The sequence below is a fragment of the Pseudophryne corroboree genome, unplaced genomic scaffold (genome assembly GCF_028390025.1).
Source record: "Pseudophryne corroboree isolate aPseCor3 unplaced genomic scaffold, aPseCor3.hap2 scaffold_142, whole genome shotgun sequence".
Lineage (NCBI taxonomy): Eukaryota > Metazoa > Chordata > Amphibia > Anura > Myobatrachidae > Pseudophryne > Pseudophryne corroboree.
In genome coordinates, this window is record NW_026968046.1 from 856447 (window position 1) to 876631 (window position 20185).

At 47.6% G+C, this 20185-nt stretch overlaps 20 non-coding genes across 20 annotated transcripts; 16 read left to right on the plus strand and 4 right to left on the minus strand.

Annotated features, from left to right (window-relative positions):
• Positions 1 to 161: 161 nt before the first annotated feature.
• LOC134996023 (U5 spliceosomal RNA) lies at positions 162 to 277 on the minus strand. The gene has a single exon (XR_010198731.1). It is a non-coding gene; the product is annotated as a U5 spliceosomal RNA (small nuclear RNA).
• A 144-nt stretch (positions 278 to 421) lies between these two features.
• LOC134996437 (U1 spliceosomal RNA) lies at positions 422 to 585 on the plus strand. Its single transcript, XR_010199129.1, has one exon. It is a non-coding gene; the product is annotated as a U1 spliceosomal RNA (small nuclear RNA).
• A 4819-nt stretch (positions 586 to 5404) lies between these two features.
• LOC134996083 (U5 spliceosomal RNA) lies at positions 5405 to 5517 on the minus strand. The gene has a single exon (XR_010198791.1). It is a non-coding gene; the product is annotated as a U5 spliceosomal RNA (small nuclear RNA).
• A 286-nt stretch (positions 5518 to 5803) lies between these two features.
• Positions 5804 to 5920, minus strand: LOC134996102 (U5 spliceosomal RNA). Its single transcript, XR_010198810.1, has one exon. It is a non-coding gene; the product is annotated as a U5 spliceosomal RNA (small nuclear RNA).
• A 270-nt stretch (positions 5921 to 6190) lies between these two features.
• On the minus strand, positions 6191 to 6306 carry LOC134996013 (U5 spliceosomal RNA). Its single transcript, XR_010198722.1, has one exon. It is a non-coding gene; the product is annotated as a U5 spliceosomal RNA (small nuclear RNA).
• A 144-nt stretch (positions 6307 to 6450) lies between these two features.
• On the plus strand, positions 6451 to 6614 carry LOC134996251 (U1 spliceosomal RNA). The gene has a single exon (XR_010198956.1). It is a non-coding gene; the product is annotated as a U1 spliceosomal RNA (small nuclear RNA).
• Positions 6615 to 6766: 152 nt separating this feature from the next.
• Positions 6767 to 6929, plus strand: LOC134996572 (U1 spliceosomal RNA). The gene has a single exon (XR_010199244.1). It is a non-coding gene; the product is annotated as a U1 spliceosomal RNA (small nuclear RNA).
• Positions 6930 to 7603: 674 nt separating this feature from the next.
• LOC134995892 (U1 spliceosomal RNA) lies at positions 7604 to 7767 on the plus strand. Its single transcript, XR_010198616.1, has one exon. It is a non-coding gene; the product is annotated as a U1 spliceosomal RNA (small nuclear RNA).
• Positions 7768 to 7919: 152 nt separating this feature from the next.
• Positions 7920 to 8082, plus strand: LOC134996354 (U1 spliceosomal RNA). Its single transcript, XR_010199055.1, has one exon. It is a non-coding gene; the product is annotated as a U1 spliceosomal RNA (small nuclear RNA).
• A 671-nt stretch (positions 8083 to 8753) lies between these two features.
• Positions 8754 to 8917, plus strand: LOC134996147 (U1 spliceosomal RNA). The gene has a single exon (XR_010198853.1). It is a non-coding gene; the product is annotated as a U1 spliceosomal RNA (small nuclear RNA).
• Positions 8918 to 9069: 152 nt separating this feature from the next.
• Positions 9070 to 9232, plus strand: LOC134996588 (U1 spliceosomal RNA). Its single transcript, XR_010199257.1, has one exon. It is a non-coding gene; the product is annotated as a U1 spliceosomal RNA (small nuclear RNA).
• Positions 9233 to 9906: 674 nt separating this feature from the next.
• On the plus strand, positions 9907 to 10069 carry LOC134996225 (U1 spliceosomal RNA). The gene has a single exon (XR_010198930.1). It is a non-coding gene; the product is annotated as a U1 spliceosomal RNA (small nuclear RNA).
• A 972-nt stretch (positions 10070 to 11041) lies between these two features.
• On the plus strand, positions 11042 to 11206 carry LOC134996414 (U1 spliceosomal RNA). Its single transcript, XR_010199114.1, has one exon. It is a non-coding gene; the product is annotated as a U1 spliceosomal RNA (small nuclear RNA).
• A 149-nt stretch (positions 11207 to 11355) lies between these two features.
• Positions 11356 to 11518, plus strand: LOC134996402 (U1 spliceosomal RNA). Its single transcript, XR_010199102.1, has one exon. It is a non-coding gene; the product is annotated as a U1 spliceosomal RNA (small nuclear RNA).
• A 674-nt stretch (positions 11519 to 12192) lies between these two features.
• On the plus strand, positions 12193 to 12356 carry LOC134996319 (U1 spliceosomal RNA). Its single transcript, XR_010199021.1, has one exon. It is a non-coding gene; the product is annotated as a U1 spliceosomal RNA (small nuclear RNA).
• A 152-nt stretch (positions 12357 to 12508) lies between these two features.
• LOC134996410 (U1 spliceosomal RNA) lies at positions 12509 to 12671 on the plus strand. The gene has a single exon (XR_010199110.1). It is a non-coding gene; the product is annotated as a U1 spliceosomal RNA (small nuclear RNA).
• A 674-nt stretch (positions 12672 to 13345) lies between these two features.
• Positions 13346 to 13509, plus strand: LOC134996268 (U1 spliceosomal RNA). The gene has a single exon (XR_010198971.1). It is a non-coding gene; the product is annotated as a U1 spliceosomal RNA (small nuclear RNA).
• A 152-nt stretch (positions 13510 to 13661) lies between these two features.
• Positions 13662 to 13824, plus strand: LOC134996369 (U1 spliceosomal RNA). Its single transcript, XR_010199069.1, has one exon. It is a non-coding gene; the product is annotated as a U1 spliceosomal RNA (small nuclear RNA).
• Positions 13825 to 14498: 674 nt separating this feature from the next.
• On the plus strand, positions 14499 to 14662 carry LOC134996323 (U1 spliceosomal RNA). The gene has a single exon (XR_010199025.1). It is a non-coding gene; the product is annotated as a U1 spliceosomal RNA (small nuclear RNA).
• A 152-nt stretch (positions 14663 to 14814) lies between these two features.
• Positions 14815 to 14977, plus strand: LOC134996566 (U1 spliceosomal RNA). Its single transcript, XR_010199238.1, has one exon. It is a non-coding gene; the product is annotated as a U1 spliceosomal RNA (small nuclear RNA).
• The last annotated feature ends 5208 nt before the right edge of the window (positions 14978 to 20185 follow it).

The following is a 20185-nucleotide window of genomic DNA, read 5'->3' on the forward strand; positions in this document are numbered from 1 at the left end:
ATAAGCATGGTTTGTACTGTATTCCATGTGCTCCCAGATCTTTCAAGCAAGTAGCATGGTCAAGAAAGTTCTGTTTGAAAAGAAACAAACATTTACTGTAATTTCTATGCAAATGAGCTTTCATTAAAGCACACTCATTCTATCTTTAAACCGATAAAAGAAAATCCAAAAAGATGGGGCATGCAAAAATTGAGGTAAAACTCAGTTTTGCTCCTCTCCACGGAAATCTTTAGTAAAAGGCGAAAGATTTGTTCGTTCTGAAGAGAAACCAGAGCATGACCAAGATTTTCATCTGAAAATATGTGTTCTCCCTGCAGTTGTTGTCCCCAGATGAGAGTTCCCTTGTGCTGCCTCAGTTGAATCTCCTTTACTTGACAGAGATGTGCCTGAGCAGCGGCCCTCCCCAGCCCTATCCCAAATCATACTTATTTTGCATAGGAGATACCATGGTCATGAAGATTGTTCTCCCAGGGTGAGGTTCATTCATTGCATTCTGGGTATGCTGACCCCTGTGATTTCCCCAAATGTGGGAAACTCGACTGCATTATTTGTGGTAGTGGGGGACTGTGTTTGTGCTTTCCTCTGGTCAGCTCTGGTAAAAGTCAGATTTCTTTGTCTCAGATCTTCCTCTAGCCTTGTTCTTCTTTCGAGAGTTCCCTTGTGCTGCCTCAGTTGGATCTCCTTCACTTGACAGGGGGTGCCCGAGCAGCAATCCTCCACAGCTCTAGCCCAACTCCTACTTACCTGCCAGGTGAGATACTATGATCTTCACTGTTAGGGCAATCAGGATGTGGAATTCCCTGCCAGGGAAGGTGGTAATGGCGGACTCTGTAATTGGATTTAAAAAAGGAATGGATACATTTCTGAATGAAAAAGCTATCTAAGGTTATAATACTTAAAATATCAACATGGTTAATCCGGGGGTAACATGAGTTATAGTAGCTAACTAGTCATAAAACATTATTCAGCAAGTATGTAGAATCATCACAACTTAAAACAGGTTGAACACGATGGGCAATTTGCCTCTATTCAACCTCAAAAACTATGTTACTATATGTTACTATATTACTATGTTACTGTAGTATACAGAAAACCAAAATGCAATGAACAGTGATAGTGAGCACTGATGAGGATACTAGAACTGACACTGAGCAGCAAGATGCAGCACTGGACTATTAGTAATGTACTGTAGTATGCTGAGCACCACAATGCAGCACAAGACAATGAGCAGTGATACTGAGCACTGATGAGGATACTACTGAGAACTGACACTGAGCAGGAGAGACACACTACTAGTATTACTGAGCAGCAATAAGTAACCACTGATACTGAGCACTGATATTGAGATTTCCACTGAGAGAACATAGCCACGTCCATTCCGCTCTCTCTTCAAAGCACGAGTAAAAATGGCGGCAACAAGCAGCTCTTTATATGGAATCCGAATCTCGCGAGAATCCGACAGCGGGATGATGACATTTTCCCTTGTTCAGGTTTTCCGAGTCAGGCGGGAACAACCGAGCCTGCCTCGGACCAGTGTAAACAACGTGGAGTTCGTGGGGAATTCGGTTCTCGGAGAACCGAACCCGCTCCTCTCTACCTTATACCCATCAATTTTTTTATTTTCAATCTAAGCCCCTGCAGTTTTCTGTAAGCATCTGCTTCGCTATGATGATCAACAAGTCACAAGGGCAAACACTCAGGGCTTGAGGCGTAGATCTTAGGACCAGCTGCTACAAGCATGGCAGAGGTGTCACTATCACTGGTGACACCCAGAGAGGTGGCGAGGGAGATTGTAATGCAGTGCGCGCAGATAAGCAGCGCAATGGTAAAAAGGAGGCATGGTTTCATAGGTAGGGGCGTGGCCTGGTGGCCTGAATCTACATTTTGTTGCTCCGGGTGTCCCGGGGGTTGGGGGCTGCACCCGGGGACTAGTGTGTGAGCAGTGCTGGCTCCTGCACAGTGAAAGGGCATGGCCACCCAGCATGACGCCTCCCTTCTTGACCATGCTGTAATTGCAGTCGCACTGCAGTTCAGCGTGATCATAAAAAATGGTGTAGCCTCCTGCTGGTGCAGACTGTATGTGCGCGCAGGAAGCCGCCACCATTTTTGTGATCACAGCGGCTGAATGTGATGTCATACAGCCGCTGTGACCACGCCCCCTGTGTCTCCTCCGTTGCAGACCCCATTTTGAAGCCTTGCCCCCGCACCGCTCCATCCCTGACTTGGAAATGGAGTGTTGCTGACCCACCTATCCCCCCCCCGCCCCGATTGACAGGCAGAGGCGATCGCATTCTCTGCGGGGTGCCGCAGAAAATGCAGGCACATGCGTATGCTCTTAGCAATTTTTGCAGTTGGATCGCTTATTGTGATTGCAATCCAACCTGAATCAGGCCCTATTACCTATCACAATGCGCTGCGGGCAGTACAAAATTGGGTTAATATAGGAGAAAAACCCCCAGACCTGTGCTCCTTAACTGTACCTGGTGGCTAGTGGAGCGGCTGCCCAGTAATCAGTGTCCACGCCAGTGCGCACACGGTCCACCCCCTACGGCCACGCTCCCCTTCATCAGCGGCCTCGTGATCCGGAAGGGTGGTGTGTGTGTGACTGACCTTAGGATGAAACCGGACCCTCCGCTGCAGTGACCCAGCAACCAGGGCACGGGAGTATACAGCGCCGCTGGGAGTGATGAAGCTGCAGTAAAGATGTCTATTAGACCTAGCCTGCTGCAGCCCTTGTAGATTCTCATAAAACAAGTTCTTCTTTTCTTGTCAAAATTTATAGCTAAGAATAGGCTGCCTGAGGCAGGCCCCTGTTAAGTGGCCTGCTACTGAAGGCACCAACTACAAACTGAGCTCCCTGTTCATGGAAGCGGGGTTATAGAGGAGAATGCACTGAGCATCTTGGGAACAGTCAAAAGCTTTGAGCCGGTTGGTGCCTCAGATCAAGATCCTACTCTACACCCCAATGTGAATCCTTGTGGAGTCCAGTGTACCCCACAGAAGAAATTAATGTGTCACACCCATTGGCAGCAACCTTAGAATAGCTGCTGACGGGCACAATTGAGAAAGGAAGGGGGGGGGGGACATTTGAATCCAGCACATAAATGCAAGTCAAATATGTAATTTGTACCTTCCTATTTTAAAATATAATGGATGAACCTCACCCTGTGATAACAATCTTCATGATCAAGAGATCTCATATGCAAAATAAGTATGAGTTGGGATAGGGCTGGGGAGGGTGGCTGCTCGGGCAGCCCCTCCCCCGTCAAGTTAAGGAGATTCAACTGAGGAAGCACAAGGGAACTCTCGTCTGGGGACAACAACTGCAGGGAGACCACATCTTTTCAGATGAACATGGGAGGGCGGAAGGCTGCCTAATACTGAAGCACCATCAAATATCAAACCATATGCAACATCTAGTACAAGCCTTCCTGGGGGAAGGTCTGCAGCAGACGGATTTGCATACAGTGATGTTATTCAAGCAGTGGGCCAAAGTTGGCTGGAACCCTCATCTGCATATGAAAAGAGAAAAGGGGCGTGCAGGGCATGGCGGCCTTTTGCAGTGCTTGGATGACCCCTAGTTCTCATTAAACACCCCCACCCTCCTTTGGTGTGGGGCTCATGTTGGCCATGCCCCATCCCCTGAAGCATTCAAGCTGATTTCTTGCAGCAGCTGGGCACTGTAACAGCTCCAGAGCTGTTCTGTAAGGCAAGTAAAAGGGTGTGGGCCCTGCAGCACCACCTGTAGTTTGCATTGTGCGTTGGAAGGCACAAAGTAAGCAGACGGGAGGAGAAGTCAGGATAGTGCGCAAGGGCATCCTTTTCTCTTAGTCCGTAGAGGATGCTGGGGTCACATTAAGAACCATGGGGTATAGACGGGATCCGCAAGAGACATGGGCACTTTAAGACTATCAAAGGGTGTGAACTGGCTCCTCCCTCTATGCCCCTCCTCCAGACTCCAGTTATAGGAACTGTGCCCATGGAGACGGACATTTCGAGGAAAGGATTTATTGTTAAACTAAGGTGAGCATCTTACCAGCTCACACCTTAAGCATGCCGCAGAACGTGGCATTCAACAGAACACAAGCCAACGGCATGAACAATTGCAGCAAAAAGCTGACCAGAACCATAACACAACATGTGTATAACCACAAGTAATAACTGCAGACACAGTATGGACTGGGACGGGTGCCCAGCATCCTCTACAGACTAAGAGAAAAGGATTTACCGGTAGGTATTAAAATCCTATTTTCTCATACGACCTAGAGGATGCTGGGGTCACATTAAGAACCATGGGGTTATACCAAAGCTCTTGAACGGGTGGAAGAGTGCGTACGACTCTGCAGCACCGAATGACCCAACTTGAAGTTATCATCGGCCAAGGTATCAAACTTGTAAAACTTAGCAAAAGTGTTTACTAAATAGCTGCTCGGCAAAGTTGCAATGCCGAGACTCCCCGACCAGCTGCCCAGGATGAACCCACCTTTCTAGTAGAATGGGTCTTCACCTAATTCAGTAACGGCAATCCTGCCATGGAATGAGCATGCTGAATCTTACCACAGATCCAGCGCATAATGGTCTACATGGAAGCAGGACACCCAATCCTTTTGGGAGCATACAGGACAAACAGAGCCTCTGTTTTCCTAATCTGAACCGTTCTGGTGACATAAATTTTCAAAGTTCTGACCACAGCCAGAGACTTTGACTCAACGAAGGTGTCAGTGGCCAAAGGCACCATGTGGAAAGATGAACCACCTTCGGCAGAAATTGTTGACGTGTCCTCAATTCTGCTCTATCTTCATGAAAGATCAAATAAAGGCTCTTGTGATACTGCATGGTTTGTACTGTTTTCCATGTGCTCCCAGATCTTTCAAGCAAGTAGCATGGTCAAGAAAGTTCTGTTTGAAAAGAAACAAACATTTACTGTCATTGTTATGCAAATAAACTTACATTAAAGCTAACAAGAAAGCAAACTCGTTCTGTCTTTAAACTGATAAAAGAAACCCCAATAATATGGGCATACCTCCCAACTTTGTCGGCTCGCAAAGAGGGACACACGCGCGGCGAAGTCGCGCGCGCTCCCAAAAAGGGTGTGGCCTAAGTAAAAGGGGGCGTGGCTTCGCGGGAGGACCCGCGATCGCGAGTCACGCCCCCGTTTTCGGCACTGAGCGGGCATGCCCAGCGCTCTGTGAGCCGCTGGCATGCCACCTCTCCCTCTGACTTCAGTGAATAGACGCTGTGCGCATGCGCACAGCGTCTATTCACCGCTGCTCTGCTAAGCAGGGCAGCGACAGACAGAGCCTCCCAATTGTCCTCCCCACCGCGGGACACTGCGGCCCGCAGGTGGGACAGCGGGACAGTCCCCAAAAAACGGGACTGTCCCGCGAAAATCGGGACAGTTGGGAGGTATGATATGGGGCATGCAAAAATTGAGATAAAACTCAGTTTTGCTCCTCTCCACGGAAATCTTTAGTAAAAGGCGAAAGATTTGTTCGTTCTGAAGAGAAACCAGAGCATGACCAAGATTCCACCTGTCGCCTGAGTGCCATGCCAGCAGTCCTCATTCAGCTCAAAGTGAGCACCCAATTTGAAAGAAAGAAAGCAGATTTCTCACCAGGCTTCCCCTTGCTATAAACATGGTTTGTACTCTTTTCCATGTGCTCCCAGATCTTTCAAGCAATTAGTATGGTCAAGAAAGTTCTGCTTGAAAAGAAACAGACATTTATTGTCATTGTTATGCAAATAAACTTACATTAAAGCTAACAAGAAAGCACACTCGTTCTGTGTTTAAACTGATAAAAGAAACCCCAATAATATGGGGCATGCAAAAATTGAGATAAAATTCAGTTTTGCTCCTCTCCACGGATAATCTTTAATAAAAGGCGAAAGATTTGTTCGTTCTGAAGAGAAACCAGAGCATGACCAAGATTCCACCTGTCGCCTGAGTGCTGTGCCAGCAGTCCTCATTCAGATCAAAGTGAGTGCCCAATTTGAAAGAAAGCAGATTTCTCACCTGGCTTCTCCTTGCTATAAGCATGGTTTGTACTGTATTCCATGTGCTCCCAGATCTTTAAAGCAAGTAGCATGGTCAAGAAAGTTCTGTTTGAACATAAATAAACATTTACTGTCATTTCTATGCAAATGAGCTTACATTAAAGCACACTCATTCTATCTTTAAACCGGTAAAAGAAACCCCAAAAAGATGGGGCATGCAAAAATTGAGATAAAACTCGGTTTTGCTCCTCTCCACGGAAATCTTTAGTAAGAGGCGAAAGATTTGTTCGTTCTGAAGAGAAACCAGAGCATGACCAAGATTTTTATATGAAAATATGTGTTCTCCCTGCAGTTGTTGTCCCCAGATGAGAGTTCCCTTGTGCTGCCTCAGCTGAATCTCCTTTACTTGACAGAGATGTGCCTGAGCAGCGGCCCTCCCCAGCCCTATCCCAAATCATACTTATTTTGCATAGGCGATACCATGGTCATGAAGATTGTTCTCCCAGGGTGAGGTTCATTCATTGCATTCTGGGTATGCTGACCCCTGTGATTTCCCCAAATGTGGGAACCTCGACTGCATTATTTGTGGTAGTGGGGGACTGTGTTTGTGCTTTCCTCTGGTCAGCTCTGGTAAAAGTCAGATTTATTTGTCTCAGATCTTCCTCTAGCCTTGTTCTTCTTTCGAGAGTTCCCTTGTGCTGCCTCAGTTGGATCTCTTTCACTTGACAGGGGGGTGCCCGAGTAGCGACCCTCCCCAGCTCTAGCCCAACTCCTACTTACCTGCCAGGTGAGATACTATGATCATGAAGGTGCTTCTCCCAGGGCAAGGCTCACCCATTGCACTCTGGGTGTGGTGCCCCTGCGATTTCCCCAAATGTGGGAAGCTTGACTGCATAATTTGTGTTTCCCCTGGTCGGCTCTCGTATAATTCAGATCTCTTTGTCTCAGGTCTCTCTCCAGCCTAGTTTGCTGTCTGTTTCCACTTCTTTTTTCATGAGCCCCTCCCTTTTATACCCTTGTGCACTATCCTGACTTCTCCTCTTGTCTGCTTACTTTGTGCCTTCCAATGCACAATGCAAACTACTGGTAGTGCTGCAGGGCCCACACCCTTTTACTTGCCGTACAGAGCAGCTCTGGAGCTGTTACAGTGCCCAGCTGCTGCAAGAAATCAGCTTGAATGCTTCAGGGGCTGGGGCATAGCCAACATGAGCCCCACACCGAAGGAGGGTGGAGGTGTTTAATGCGAACTAGGGGTCATCCAAGCGCCGCAAAAGGCCGCTATGCCCTGCATGCCCCTTTTCTCTTTTCATATGCAGACGAGGGTTGAAGCCAACTTTGACCCACTGCTTGGATGACATCACCGTATGCAAATCCATCTGCTGCAGGCCTTCCCCCAGGAATGCTTGCACTAGTTGTTGCATTTGGTTTGTTGTTTGGGGGTGCTTCATTATTAGGCAGCCTTCTGCCCTCCCATGTTCATCTGAAAATATGTGTTCTCCCTGCAGTTGTTGTCCCCAGATGAGAGTTCCCTTGTGCTGCCTCAGTTGAATCTCCTTTACTTGACAGAGATGTGCCTGAGCAGCGGCCCTCCCCAGCCCTATCCCAAATCATACTTATTTTGCATAGGAGATACCATGGTCATGAAGATTGTTCTCCCAGGGTGAGGTTCATTCATTGCATTCTGGGTATGCTAACCCCTGTGATTTCCCCAAATGTGGGAAACTCGACTGCATTATTTGTGGTAGTGGGGGACTGTGTTTGTGCTTTCCTCTGGTCAGCTCTGGTAAAAGTCAGATTTATTTGTCTCAGATCTTCCTCTAGCCTTGTTCTTCTTTCGAGAGTTCCCTTGTGCTGCCTCAGTTGAATCTCCTTCACTTGACAGGGGGGTACCCGAGCAGCGACCCTCCCCAGCTCTAGCCCAACTTCTACTTACCTGGCAGGTGAGATACTATGATCATGTAGGTGCTTTTCCCAGGGCAAGGCTCACCCATTGCACTCTGGGTGTGCTGCTCCTGCGATTTCCCCAAATGTGGGAAACTTGACTGCATAATTTGTGTTTCCCCTGGTCGGCTCTCGTATAATTCAGATCTCTTTGTCTCAGGTCTCTCTCCAGCCTAGTTTGCTGTCTGTTTCAACTTCTCTTTTCTTGAGCCGCTCCCTTCTATGCCCTTGCGCACTATCCTGACTTCTCCCGTCTGCTTACTTTGTGCCTTCCAATGCACAATGCAAACTACAGGTAGTGCTGCAGGGCCCACACCCTTTTACTTGCCGTTCAGAGCAGCTCTGGAGCTGTTACAGTGCCCAGCTGCTGCAAGAAATCAGCTTGAATGCTTCAGGGGCTGGGGCATAGCCAACATGAGCCCCACACCGAAGGAGGGTGGAGGTGTTTAATGCGAACTAGGGGTCATCCAAGCGCCGCAAAAGGCCGCCATGCCCTGCACGCCCCTTTTCTCTTTTCATATGCAGACGAGGGTTGAAGCCAACTTTGACCCACTGCTTGGATGACATCACCATATGCAAATCCATCTGCTGCAGGCCTTCCCCCAGGAATGCTTGTACTAGTTGTTGCATTTGGTTTGTTGTTTGGGGGTGCTTCAGTATTAGGCTGCCTTCTGCCCTCCCATGTTTATCTGAAAATATGTGTTCTCCCTGCAGTTGTTGTCCCCAGATGAGAGTTCCCTTGTGCTGCCTCAGTTGAATCTCCTTTACTTGACAGAGATGTGCCTGAGCAGCGGCCCTCCCCAGCCCTATCCCAAATCATACTTATTTTGCATAGGCGATACCATGGTCATGAAGATTGTTCTCCCAGGGTGAGGTTCATTCATTGCATTCTGGGTATGCTGACCCCTGTGATTTCCCCAAATGTGGGAAACTCAACTGCATTATTTGTGGTAGTGGGGGACTGTGTTTGTGCTTTCCTCTGGACAGCTCTGGTAAAAGTCAGATTTATTTGTCTCAGATCTTCCTCTAGCCTTGTTCTTCTTTCGAGAGTTCCCTTGTGCTGCCTCAGTTGGATCTCTTTCACTTGACAGGGGGGTGCCCGAGCAGCGACCCTCCCCAGCTCTAGCCCAACTCCTACTTACTTGCCAGGTGAGATACTATGATCATGAAGGTGCTTCTCCCAGGGCAAGGCTCACCCATTGCACTCTGGGTGTGGTGCCCCTGCGATTTCCCCAAATGTGGGAAGCTTGACTGCATAATTTGTGTTTCCCCTGGTCGGCTCTCGTATAATTCAGATCTCTTTGTCTCAGGTCTCTCTCCAGCCTAGTTTGCTGTCTGTTTCCACTTCTTTTTTCATGAGCCCCTCCCTTTTATACCCTTGTGCACTATCCTGACTTCTCCTCCTGTCTGCTTACTTTGTGCCTTCCAATGCACAATGCAAACTACAGGTAGTGCTGTAGGGCCCACACCCTTTTACTTGCCGTACAGAGCAGCTCTGGAGCTGTTACAGTGCCCAGCTACTGCAAGAAATCAGCTTGAATGCTTCAGGGGCTGGGGCACAGCCAACATGAGCCCCACACCGAAGGAGGGTGGAGGTGTTTAATGTGAACTAGGGGTCATCCAAGCGCCGCAAAAGGCCGCCATGCCCTGCACGCCCCTTTTCTCTTTTCATATGCAGACGAGGGTTGAAGCCAACTTTGACCCACTGCTTGGATGACATCACCGTATGCAAATCCATCTGCTGCAGGCCTTCCCCCAGGAATGCTTGCACTAGTTGTTGCATTTGGTTTGTTGTTTGGGGGTGCTTCAGTATTAGGCAGCCTTCTGCCCTCCCATGTTCATCTGAAAATATGTGTTCTCCCTGCAGTTGTTGTCCCCAGATGAGAGTTCCCTTGTGCTGCCTCAGTTGAATCTCCTTTACTTGACAGAGATGTGCCTGAGCAGCGGCCCTCCCCAGCCCTATCCCAAATCATACTTATTTTGCATAGGAGATACCATGGTCATGAAGATTGTTCTCCCAGGGTGAGGTTCATTCATTGCATTCTGGGTATGCTGACCCCTGTGATTTCCAAAATGTGGGAAACTCGACTGCATTATTTGTGGTAGTGGGGGACTGTGTTTGTGCTTTCCTCTGGTCAGCTCTGGTAAAAGTCAGATTTATTTGTCTCAGATCTTCCTCTAGCCTTGTTCTTCTTTCGAGAGTTTCCTTGTGCTGCCTCAGTTGGATCTCTTTCACTTGACAGAGGGGTGCCCGAGCAGCGACCCTCCCCAGCTCTAGCCCAACTCCTACTTACCTGCCAGGTGAGATACTATGATCATGAAGGTGCTTCTCCCAGGGCAAGGCTCACCCATTGCACTCTGATTTCCCCAAATGTGGGAAGCTTGACTGCATAATTTGTGTTTCCCCTGGTCGGCTCTCGTATAATTCAGATCTCTTTGTCTCAGGTCTCTCTCCAGCCTAGTTTGCTGTCTGTTTCCACTTCTTTTTTCATGAGCCCCTCCCTTTTATACCCTTGTGCACTATCCTGACTTCTCCTCCTGTCTGCTTACTTTGTGCCTTCCAATGCACAATGCAAACTACAGGTAGTGCTGCAGGGCCCACACCCTTTTACTTGCCGTACAGAGCAGCTCTGGAGCTGTTACAGTGCCCAGCTGCTGCAAGAAATCAGCTTGAATGCTTCAGGGGCTGGGGCATAGCCAACATGAGCCCCACACCGAAGGAGGGTGGAGGTGTTTAATGCGAACTAGGGGTCATCCAAGCACCGCAAAAGGCCGCCATGCCCTGCACGCCCCTTTTCTCTTTTCATATGCAGACGAGGGTTGAAGCCAACTTTGACCCACTGCTTGGATGACATCACCGTATGCAAATCCGTCTTCTGCAGAACTTCCCCCAGGAATGCTTGCACTAGTTGTTGCATTTGGTTTGTTGTTTGGGGGTGCTTCAGTATTAGGCAGCCTTCTGCCCTCCCATGTTCATCTGAAAATATGTGTTCTCCCTGCAGTTGTTGTCCCCAGATGAGAGTTCCCTTGTGCTGCCTCAGTTGAATCTCCTTTACTTGACAGAGATGTGCATGAGCAGCGGCCCTCCCCAGCCCTATCCCAAATCATACTTATTTTGCATAGGAGATACCATGGTCATGAAGATTACTCTCCCAGGGTGAGGTTCATTCATTGCATTCTGGGTATGCTGACCCCTGTGATTTCCCCAAATGTGGGAAACGCGACTGCTTTATTTGTTGGTAGTGGGGGACTGTGTTTGTGTTTTCCTCTGATCTCTGGTAAAAGTCAGATTTCTTTGTTTCAGATCTTCCTCTAGCCTTGTTCTTCTTTCGAGAGTTTCCTTGTGCTGCCTCAGTTGGATCTCCTTCACTTGACAGGGGGGTGCCCGAGCAGCGACCCTCCCCAGCTCTAGCCCAACTCCTACTTACCTGCCAGGTGAGATACTATGATCATGAAGGTGCTTCTCCCAGGGCAAGGCTCACCCATTGCACTCTGGGTGTGCTGCCCCTGCGATTTCCCCAAATGTGGGAAACTTGACTGCATAATTTGTGTTTCCCCTGGTCAGGTCTCGTATAATTCAGATCTCTTTGTCTCAGGTCTCTCTCCAGCCTAGTTTGCTGTCTGTTTCCACTTCTCTTTTCTTGAGCCGCTCCCTTCTATGCCCTTGCGCACTATCCTGACTTCTCCTCCTTTCTGCTTACTTTGTGCCTTCCAACGCACAATGCGAACTACAGGTAGTGCTGCAGGGCCCACACCCTTTTACTTGCCTTACAGAGCAGCTCTGGAGCTGTTACAGTGCCCAGCTGCTGCAAGAAATCAGCTTGAATGCTTCAGGGGCTGGGGCATAGCCAACATGAGCCCTACACCGAAGGAGGGTGGAGGTGTTTAATGCAAACTAGGGGTCAGCCAAGTGCCGCAAAAGGCCACCATGCCCTGCACGCCCCTTTTCTCTTTTCATATGCAGACGAGGGTTGAAGCCAACTTTGACCCACTGCTTGGATGACATCACCATATGCAAATCTATCTGCTGCAGGCCTTCCCCCAGGAATGCTTGCACTAGTTGTTGCATTTGGTTTGTTGTTTGGGGGTGCTTCAGTATTAGGCAGCCTTCTGCCCTCCCATGTTCATCTGAAAATATGTGTTCTCCCTGCAGTTGTTGTCCCCAGATGAGAGTTCCCTTGTGCTGCCTCAGTTGAATCTCCTTTACTTGACAGAGATGTGCCTGAGCAGCGGCCCTCCCCAGCCATATCCCAAATCATACTTATTTTGCATAGGAGATACCATTGTTATGAAGATTGTTCTCCCAGGGTGCGTTTCATTCATTGCACTCTGGGTATGCTGACCCCTGTGATTTCCCCAAATGTGGGAAACTCGACTGCATTATTTGTGGTAGTGGTGGACTGTGTTTGTGCTTTCCTCTGGTCAGCTCTGGTAAAAGTCAGATTTCTTTGTCTCAGATCTTCCTCTAGCCTTGTTCTTCTTTCGAGAGTTCCTTTGTGCTGCCTCAGTTGGATCTCCTTCACTTGACAGGGGGGTGCCCGAGCAGCGACCCTCCCCAGCTCTAGCCCAACTCCTACTTACCTGCCAGGTGAGATACTATGATCATGAAGGTGCTTCTCCCAGGGCAAGGCTCACCCATTGCACTCTGGGTGTGCTGCTCCTGCGATTTCCCCAAATGTGGGAAACTTGACTGCATAATTTGTGTTTCCCCTGGTCAGGTCTCGTATAATTCAGATCTCTTTGTCTCAGGTCTCTCTCCAGCCTAGTTTGCTGTCTGTTTCCACTTCTCTTTTCTTCAGCAGCTCCCTTCTATGCCCTTGCGCACTATCCTGACTTCTCCTCCTTTCTGCTTACTTTGTGCCTTCCAACGCACAATGCGAACTACAGGTAGTGCTGCAGGGCCCACAACCTTTTACTTGCCTTACAGAGCAGCTCTGGAGCTGTTACAGTGCCCAGCTGCTGCAAGAAATCAGCTTGAATGCTTCAGGGGCTGGGGCATAGCCAACATGAGCCCCACACCGAAGGAGGGTGGAGGTGTTTAATGCAAACTAGGGGTCAGCCAAGTGCCACAAAAGGCCACCATGCCCTGCACGCCCCTTTTCTCTTTTCATATGCAGACGAGGGTTGAAGCCAACTTTGACCCACTGCTTGGATGACATCACCATATGCAAATCTATCTGCTGCAGGCCTTCCCCCAGGAATGCTTGCACTAGTTGTTGCATTTGGTTTGTTGTTTGGGGGTGCTTCAGTATTAGGCAGCCTTCTGCCCTCCCATGTTCATCTGAAAATATGTGTTCTCCCTGCAGTTGTTGTCCCCAGATGAGAGTTCCCTTGTGCTGCCTCAGTTGAATCTCCTTTACTTGACAGAGATGTGCCTGAGCAGCGGCCCTCCGCAGCCATATCCCAAATCATACTTATTTTGCATAGGAGATACCATTGTTATGAAGATTGTTCTCCCAGGGTGCGGTTCATTCATTGCACTCTGGGTATGCTGACCCCTGTGATTTCCCCAAATGTGGGAAACTCGACTGCATTATTTGTGGTAGTGGTGGACTGTGTTTGTGCTTTCCTCTGGTCAGCTCTGGTAAAAGTCAAATTTCTTTGTCTCAGATCTTCCTCTAGCCTTGTTCTTCTTTCGAGAGTTCCTTTGTGCTGCCTCAGTTGGATCTCCTTCACTTGACAGGGGGGTGTCCGAGCAGCGACCCTCCCCAGCTCTAGCCCAACTCCTACTTACCTGCCAGGTGAGATACTATGATCATGAAGGTGCTTCTCCCAGGGCAAGGCTCACCCATTGCACTCTGGGTGTGCTGCCCCTGCAATTTCCCCAAATGTGGGAAACTTGACTGCATAATTTGTGTTTCCCCTGGTCGGCTCTCGTATAATTCAGATCTCTTTGTCTCAGGTCTCTCTCCAGCCTAGTTTGCTGTCTGTTTCCACTTCTCTTTTCTTGAGCCCCTCCCTTCTATACCCTTGTGCACTATCCTGACTTCTCCTCCCGTCTGCTTACTTTGTGCCTTCCAATGCACAATGCAAACTACAGGTAGTGCTGCAGGGCCCACACCCTTTTACTTGCCTTACAGAGCAGCTCTGGAGCTGTTACAGTGCCCAGCTGCTGCAAGAAATCAGCTTGAATGCTTCATGGGATGGGGCATGGCCAACATGAGCCCCACACCAAAGGAGGGTGGGGGTGTTTAATGCGATCTAGGGGTCATCCAAGCAGCGCAAAAGGCCGCCATGCCCTGCACGCCCCTTTTCTCTTTTCATATGCAGATGAGGGTTGAAGCCAACTTTGACCCACTGCTTGGATAACATCACCATATGCAAATCCATCTGCTGCAGGCCTTCCCCCAGGAATGCTTGCACTAGTTGTTGCATTTGGTTTGTTGTTTGGGGGTGCTTCAGTATTAGGCAGCCTTCTGCCCTCCCATGTTCATCTGAAAATATGTGTTCTCCCTGCAGTTGTTGTCCCCAGATGAGAGTTCCCTTGTGCTGCCTCAGTTGAATTAACTTTACTTGACAGAGATGTGCCTGAGCAGCGGCCCTCCCCAGCCCTATCCCAAATCATACTTATTTTGCATAGGAGACACCATGGTCATGAAGATTGTTCACCCAGGGTGAGGTTCATTCATTGCATTCTGGGTATGCTGACCCCTGTGATTTCCCCAAATGTGGGAAACTCGCCTGCATTATTTGTGGTAGTGGGGGACTGTGTTTGTGTTTTCCGCTGGTCAGCTCTGGTAAAAGTCAGATTTCTTTGTCTCAGATCTTCCTCTAGCCTTGTTCTTCTTTCGAGAGTTCCATTGTGCTGCCTCAGTTGGATCTCCTTCACTTGACAGGGGGGTGCCCGAGCAGCGACCCTCCCCAGCTCTAGCCCAACTCCTACTTACCTGCCAGGTGAGATACTATGATCTTGAAGGTGCTTCTCCCAGGGCAAGGCTCACCCATTGCACTCTGGCTGTGCTGCCCCTGCGATTTCCCCAAATGTGGGAAACTTGACTGCATAATTTGTGTTTCCCCTGGTCGGCTCTCGTATAATTCAGATCTCTTTGTCTCAGGTCTCTCTCCAGCCTAGTTTGCTGTCTGTTTCCACTTCTCTTTTCTTGAGCCGCTCCCTTCTATGCCCTTGCGCACTATCCTGACTTCTCCCGTCTGATTACTTTGTGCCTTCCAACGCACAATGCGAACTACAGGTAGTGCTGCAGGGCCCACACCCTTTTATTTGCCTTACAGAGCAGCTCTGGAGCTGTTACAGTGCCCAGCTGCTGCAAGAAATCAGCTTGAATGCTTCAGGGGCTGGGGCATAGTCAACATGAGCCCCACACCGAAGGAGGGTGGAGGTGTTTAATGCGAACTAGGGGTCATCCAAGCGCCGCAAAAGGCCGCCATGCCCTGCATAACCCTTTTCTCTTTTCATATGCAGATGAGGGTTCCAGCCAACTTTGGCCCACTGCTTGGATGACATCACCGTATGCAAATTCGTCTCCTGCAGACCTTCCCCCAGGAATGCTTGTACTAGTTATTGCATATGGTTTGATATTTGATGGTGCTTCAGTATTAGGCAGCCTTCCGCCCTCCCATGTTCATCTGAAAAGGTGTGGTCTCCCTGCAGTTGTTGTCCCCAGACGAGAGTTCCCTTGTGCTTCCTCAGTTGAATCTCCTTAACTTGACGGGGGAGGGGCTGCCCGAGCAGCCACCCTCCCCAGCCCTATCCCAACTCATACTTATTTTGCATATGAGATCTCTATATCATGAAGATTGTTCTCACAGGGTGAGGTTCATCCATTATATTTTAAAATAGGAAGGTTCAAATTACATATTTGAATTGATCTATGTGCTGGATTCAAATGTCCCCCCCCCCTTCCTTTCTCAATTGTGCCCGTCAGCAGCTATTCTAAGGTTGCTGCCAATGGGTGTGACACATTAATTTCTTCTGTGGGGTACACTGGACTCCACAAGGATTCACATTGGGGTGTAGAGTAGGATCTTGATCTGAGGCACCAACCGGCTCAAAGCTTTTGACTGTTCCCAAGATGCTCAGCGCATTCTCCTCTATAACCCCGCTTCCATGAACAGGGAGCTCAGTTTGTAGTTGTTGCCTTCAGTAGCAGGCCACTTAACAGGGGCCTGCCTCAAGCAGCCTATTCTTAGCTATTAATTTTGACAAGAAAAGAAGAACTTTTTTTATGAGAATCTACAAGGGCTGCAGCAGGCTAGGTCTAATAGACATCTTTACTGCAGCTTCATCACTCCCAGCGGCACTGTATACTCCCGTGCCCTGGTTGCTGGGTCACTGCAGCGGAGGCTCCGGTTTCTTCCTAAGGTCAGTCACACACAATGTAACACCCCGGTATAACAAGTGTGTAAACTATGTGGAACAGGTCAGGGATACCTTGATGGACTATTCCTCCTTCAGCAGCAGCTCTTCTCTATTCCTGGCAGAGAGGCAAGGTTTCCCCAGACACAAAGAAAGGCAGGCAGGGCTTTGTATGAAAGAATAAATGGTTTACCACATAACTCAGAAAAGGAACTGATTACAGTAGGGAAGGGAAAGATTTGATTCAAGCAACTTAAACACAGACACCATATACACTTTAAGTCATTACACAAATGGTAATATAACTAAATCTGAGATTAATACTATGTTGCTTAGTAATAGAAATCAACTTATGCAGACAATATTTAAGTCCCAGATAACATTGGTGTCACTGCAGGGAGTCTCTATGTGCACGTTGGGGCCCGGTTATGTTGTTACATAGTTATATGCAGCTATTGTCTCCTTTAGCTGTGAACAAAATATTGTAGCTCTGTGTAGTAAAGATGATTGTTTAAAACAAACTGGAGCTGCTTCCCATGTAAATCGCTGCATAGGTATAGTAAATATAGGATAATGTCCTTTGCAGTGGAGTAGGTTTCAGTATAAATATGGATTTATCTCACCCAGTCAATAGATGTTTCTGAGGCAGTTTCCCCTCAGATGTAGGCCAGTCAGCATTGGTATAAAGGCTTTATACTCTCCTGTCTCTGACACTTGCTGTGCACTCTCTTGGCTGAGAGTGTCATGGCGTTCTTACTTGTTAATTGCTGCACTTCCACTGCTGTATTTTGCACTACTGCTTACTCTCTCATGCAATTTTCAGCTTATTTGTCTCCCCTCTCTCAGCTGCTCATCTCTGCGTAATGGCGTCGCCAGCTCTTTCCTCACCATGGCTCCAACTGACTTCTCAAACTGCTGTTCAATTTTCTTTTAAATAAACTTTATTTAAAATGGCACAGGCAACTACACTGTTGTCAAAAATGTCCTTGTTGTTATGGGATATCACACGTGCCCCCCCCCCAAAACATGCGTGTCCTCACGCATTTTGGTTTTATCCCTATATAAACTTCTCACTATATCCAGTCACATTCATTAGTGAACACAGATTATGTCTGAAACATTAACATTTATCAACATTTTTAACATCAGTATCTGATAGGTATAATTCCTTTTGTGCTATAGTACATTAACACATGCTCCTGGAGCAATCGGTTGAAATCTGGACAGTATATGGTCTTGAAAAGTTTGTCTAGGAAACCTCAACCCCCCTGCCATGGATGAGTATTGAACTCTTTCTAAACTGTCTTTGGGACATGCTGTACAAAACTGCAGCTGACTATGGTGGTTTTCTGTTTTGCAAGCCCTAGTCTTCTTGCCTCCTTGTCGGTGACAAACCACCTTAGTCTGCTGTAAATACATTTTATGAGCCTCTTCCATTCCATCTTGGGATTCAGTATCACAGCTGGTTTGGGACAATGGATTCTGGAGAGAAAGAGGCAGCAAGGTTCTTCTTACAGAACAGGTTGGACAGTTTCGGCACCATCTCTTGATGTCTTCCCTCATTTCAACCCAAAATAACTTTTTCCAGATGCTTGTTTCCATCCTTTTGCACCCAGGGTGACCTGACTTGTCGTGATATTCTTCAAGCACATAACAAGCACTTTGTCTTGGAATTACAAGTTGACTGATCCTATAATGAGTATTAGGATCCACACTACATCGAACCAACTGTCCTTTCTCTTCAAACAGCCTTTCTCGCTGTCTCAACAACTTCAGGAGTTCTGGCGAGGATTCTTGCCTTTGTCGCTTGGTCAGGTATTTCCCAATCTTCAGTAAGGCTTTGAGGTGTCTTATCATCTGACTTTTATCTTGCAGGTGGTCAAAACTGGTTCCTTGAATAGGTTGCTCACAGTTTCTAGAACTGGATGCTATATTATTCATGCCTAACATTGAAGCATTCTTTCGGATAATCTGGACACTGGAGATGGGCATTTCTATCATTATTTGGCTAGCCTTATTTTTTTCATGTTCCTCTCTTACAGATAATTCTGTTATCATTCTTCCCTTTTGTTTGGCTATCCCAGGTTGAAGGCCTTGTTTCTCCTGGAGCTTGTCAGTTTGAAACTCTCCTTGGAGTGCTGCTACGAGCTCCTCACAGCAGTTCCGCAACACATTCATGCCCACTATCACTGGAGGCAATCCATCATCTTGGGCAGTGGTGATGATGAAGCCTTGCTGTGGTAGCACTGTTCGTCCGATTTGAATTTCAGCTTCCGAGTATCCTTTGCAAGGGATGCAGTGCCCATTGCTTGCAATCGGGTTTATCAATGTGGAAGTTGACGGAAACATCTGTTCCTCAGTCCAATGCTGCTCAAACTGTGTTGCTTGTATTGTGGTCACTTGTGATCCAGTGTCTAAGAGAGCGGGCATTGAGACTCCATTGATGCAAACTTGAACCACCGGGCTTTGGCTAACATAACGGGTTAACCACATGAATTTGGAGTTTAAATGATCTGGCTGCTCAAATTCTCTCTTAATTTGTCCGCTTCCTTCACAGCTTTGAAAAATGGGTCGCCTTTGGGAGGCAAAGTGGTTGGAAAAAAGTGTCTCCCTGTTTCTATGTAGGTCCCATTGGGAACTGTTCAGTGGTCTCCTCTCCTGGCACCATTCCATTTCTTCATGGAGCAGTGCCTGCTGTCTCTTCAGAATCTGCAGGTCTCTGCGCATCTCTGTCACACCACGTGTCAGTTCAGCCAGCAGACTTCGTAACTCACTAGAAGAGTCAAATATGCATGTCTTTGAACATGGCACTGTCACTCCTTTTACTGTAGGTGGGTAAGTAGCTCCTTTAAAACTTGACTCCTGGGCATCAGAATTCTCTTGATACCGTGGCATCTCTGGAATAGACTCTTGTGGAACAGCCCCTGAAGTAAGACTGGAGCCTAGAACTTTAATCGCAGCCTCTTTAAAATCCAGGAATGTGCTTCCAGGCTTCTGCAATCTCAATAGTCGCAGCTGAGTTTTACAAATTCGCCCCTTGCACCTTCAGTGAACTGGTCCAATAACATTTTCTCTTTGTCATGCACTTGCTCAGGGTCTGCTTGCTGAACATCTCTGAGTGCTTCCTGCAAGCTGAGGGCATAGCCCCGTAGTGACTCTCCTGGTTGTTGCTTTCGAGCAAAGAAGTGCATTTTAAGTTCTGACACTGTCCTTGTGTCAAATGTGGTAGCAAGCCTGTTGAGGATCTGGTCCACAGTCTTCTTCTCTTCAGTAGGCCAGGAAGTAACCTCTCTAAGTGCAAGCCCTTTCAACTGTCCCATCAAGATCTCCACCTTTTGCTGCTCTTTCAGCGGGTACAGACGAAACAAAGACTGCAGTAGTATCCTCATCAGTTTATTTTTGTCAATTACCATTTTAATAATCGGGTAAAGAAAATTAAGTGGATTTTTGAAAGAAAACAATACTGTCAATATACTATTAAAACAAATTAAAATGGTAAAAGTTATTGTACTTTAAGTAAAAATAAAAGAGCAAAAATATCAATCCCAGTTTTGGATTACTTTAATTAACAAAAAAAAATGCATATAGCAGAGGATAGTTTCAATCTGCCTACCTCTGGGCTATGGACCCAGCATGCTTCCATTACAGTACTCTGCTGCACATGTAATTGCAAGAGATCCTGAAGCACTCACTCATCATGGGAAAGTACCAATGTGTTTCTTCATTGGTTGATGGAAGAAACATCTTACAAAAACTCTCCAGATTATTGACTATTTAAAGTTTTTCTTGGAAACGTTCTAGATGAATGCTTATCAGCCTTTGTCAGTATGTACTTTTGCAAAGTGTCGCTGTGGCGCAATCAGTTAGTGTGTACGGCTATTAACCAAAAGGTTGGTGGTTCAATCCCACCCAGGGACGTAATTGACCTTGTTATCA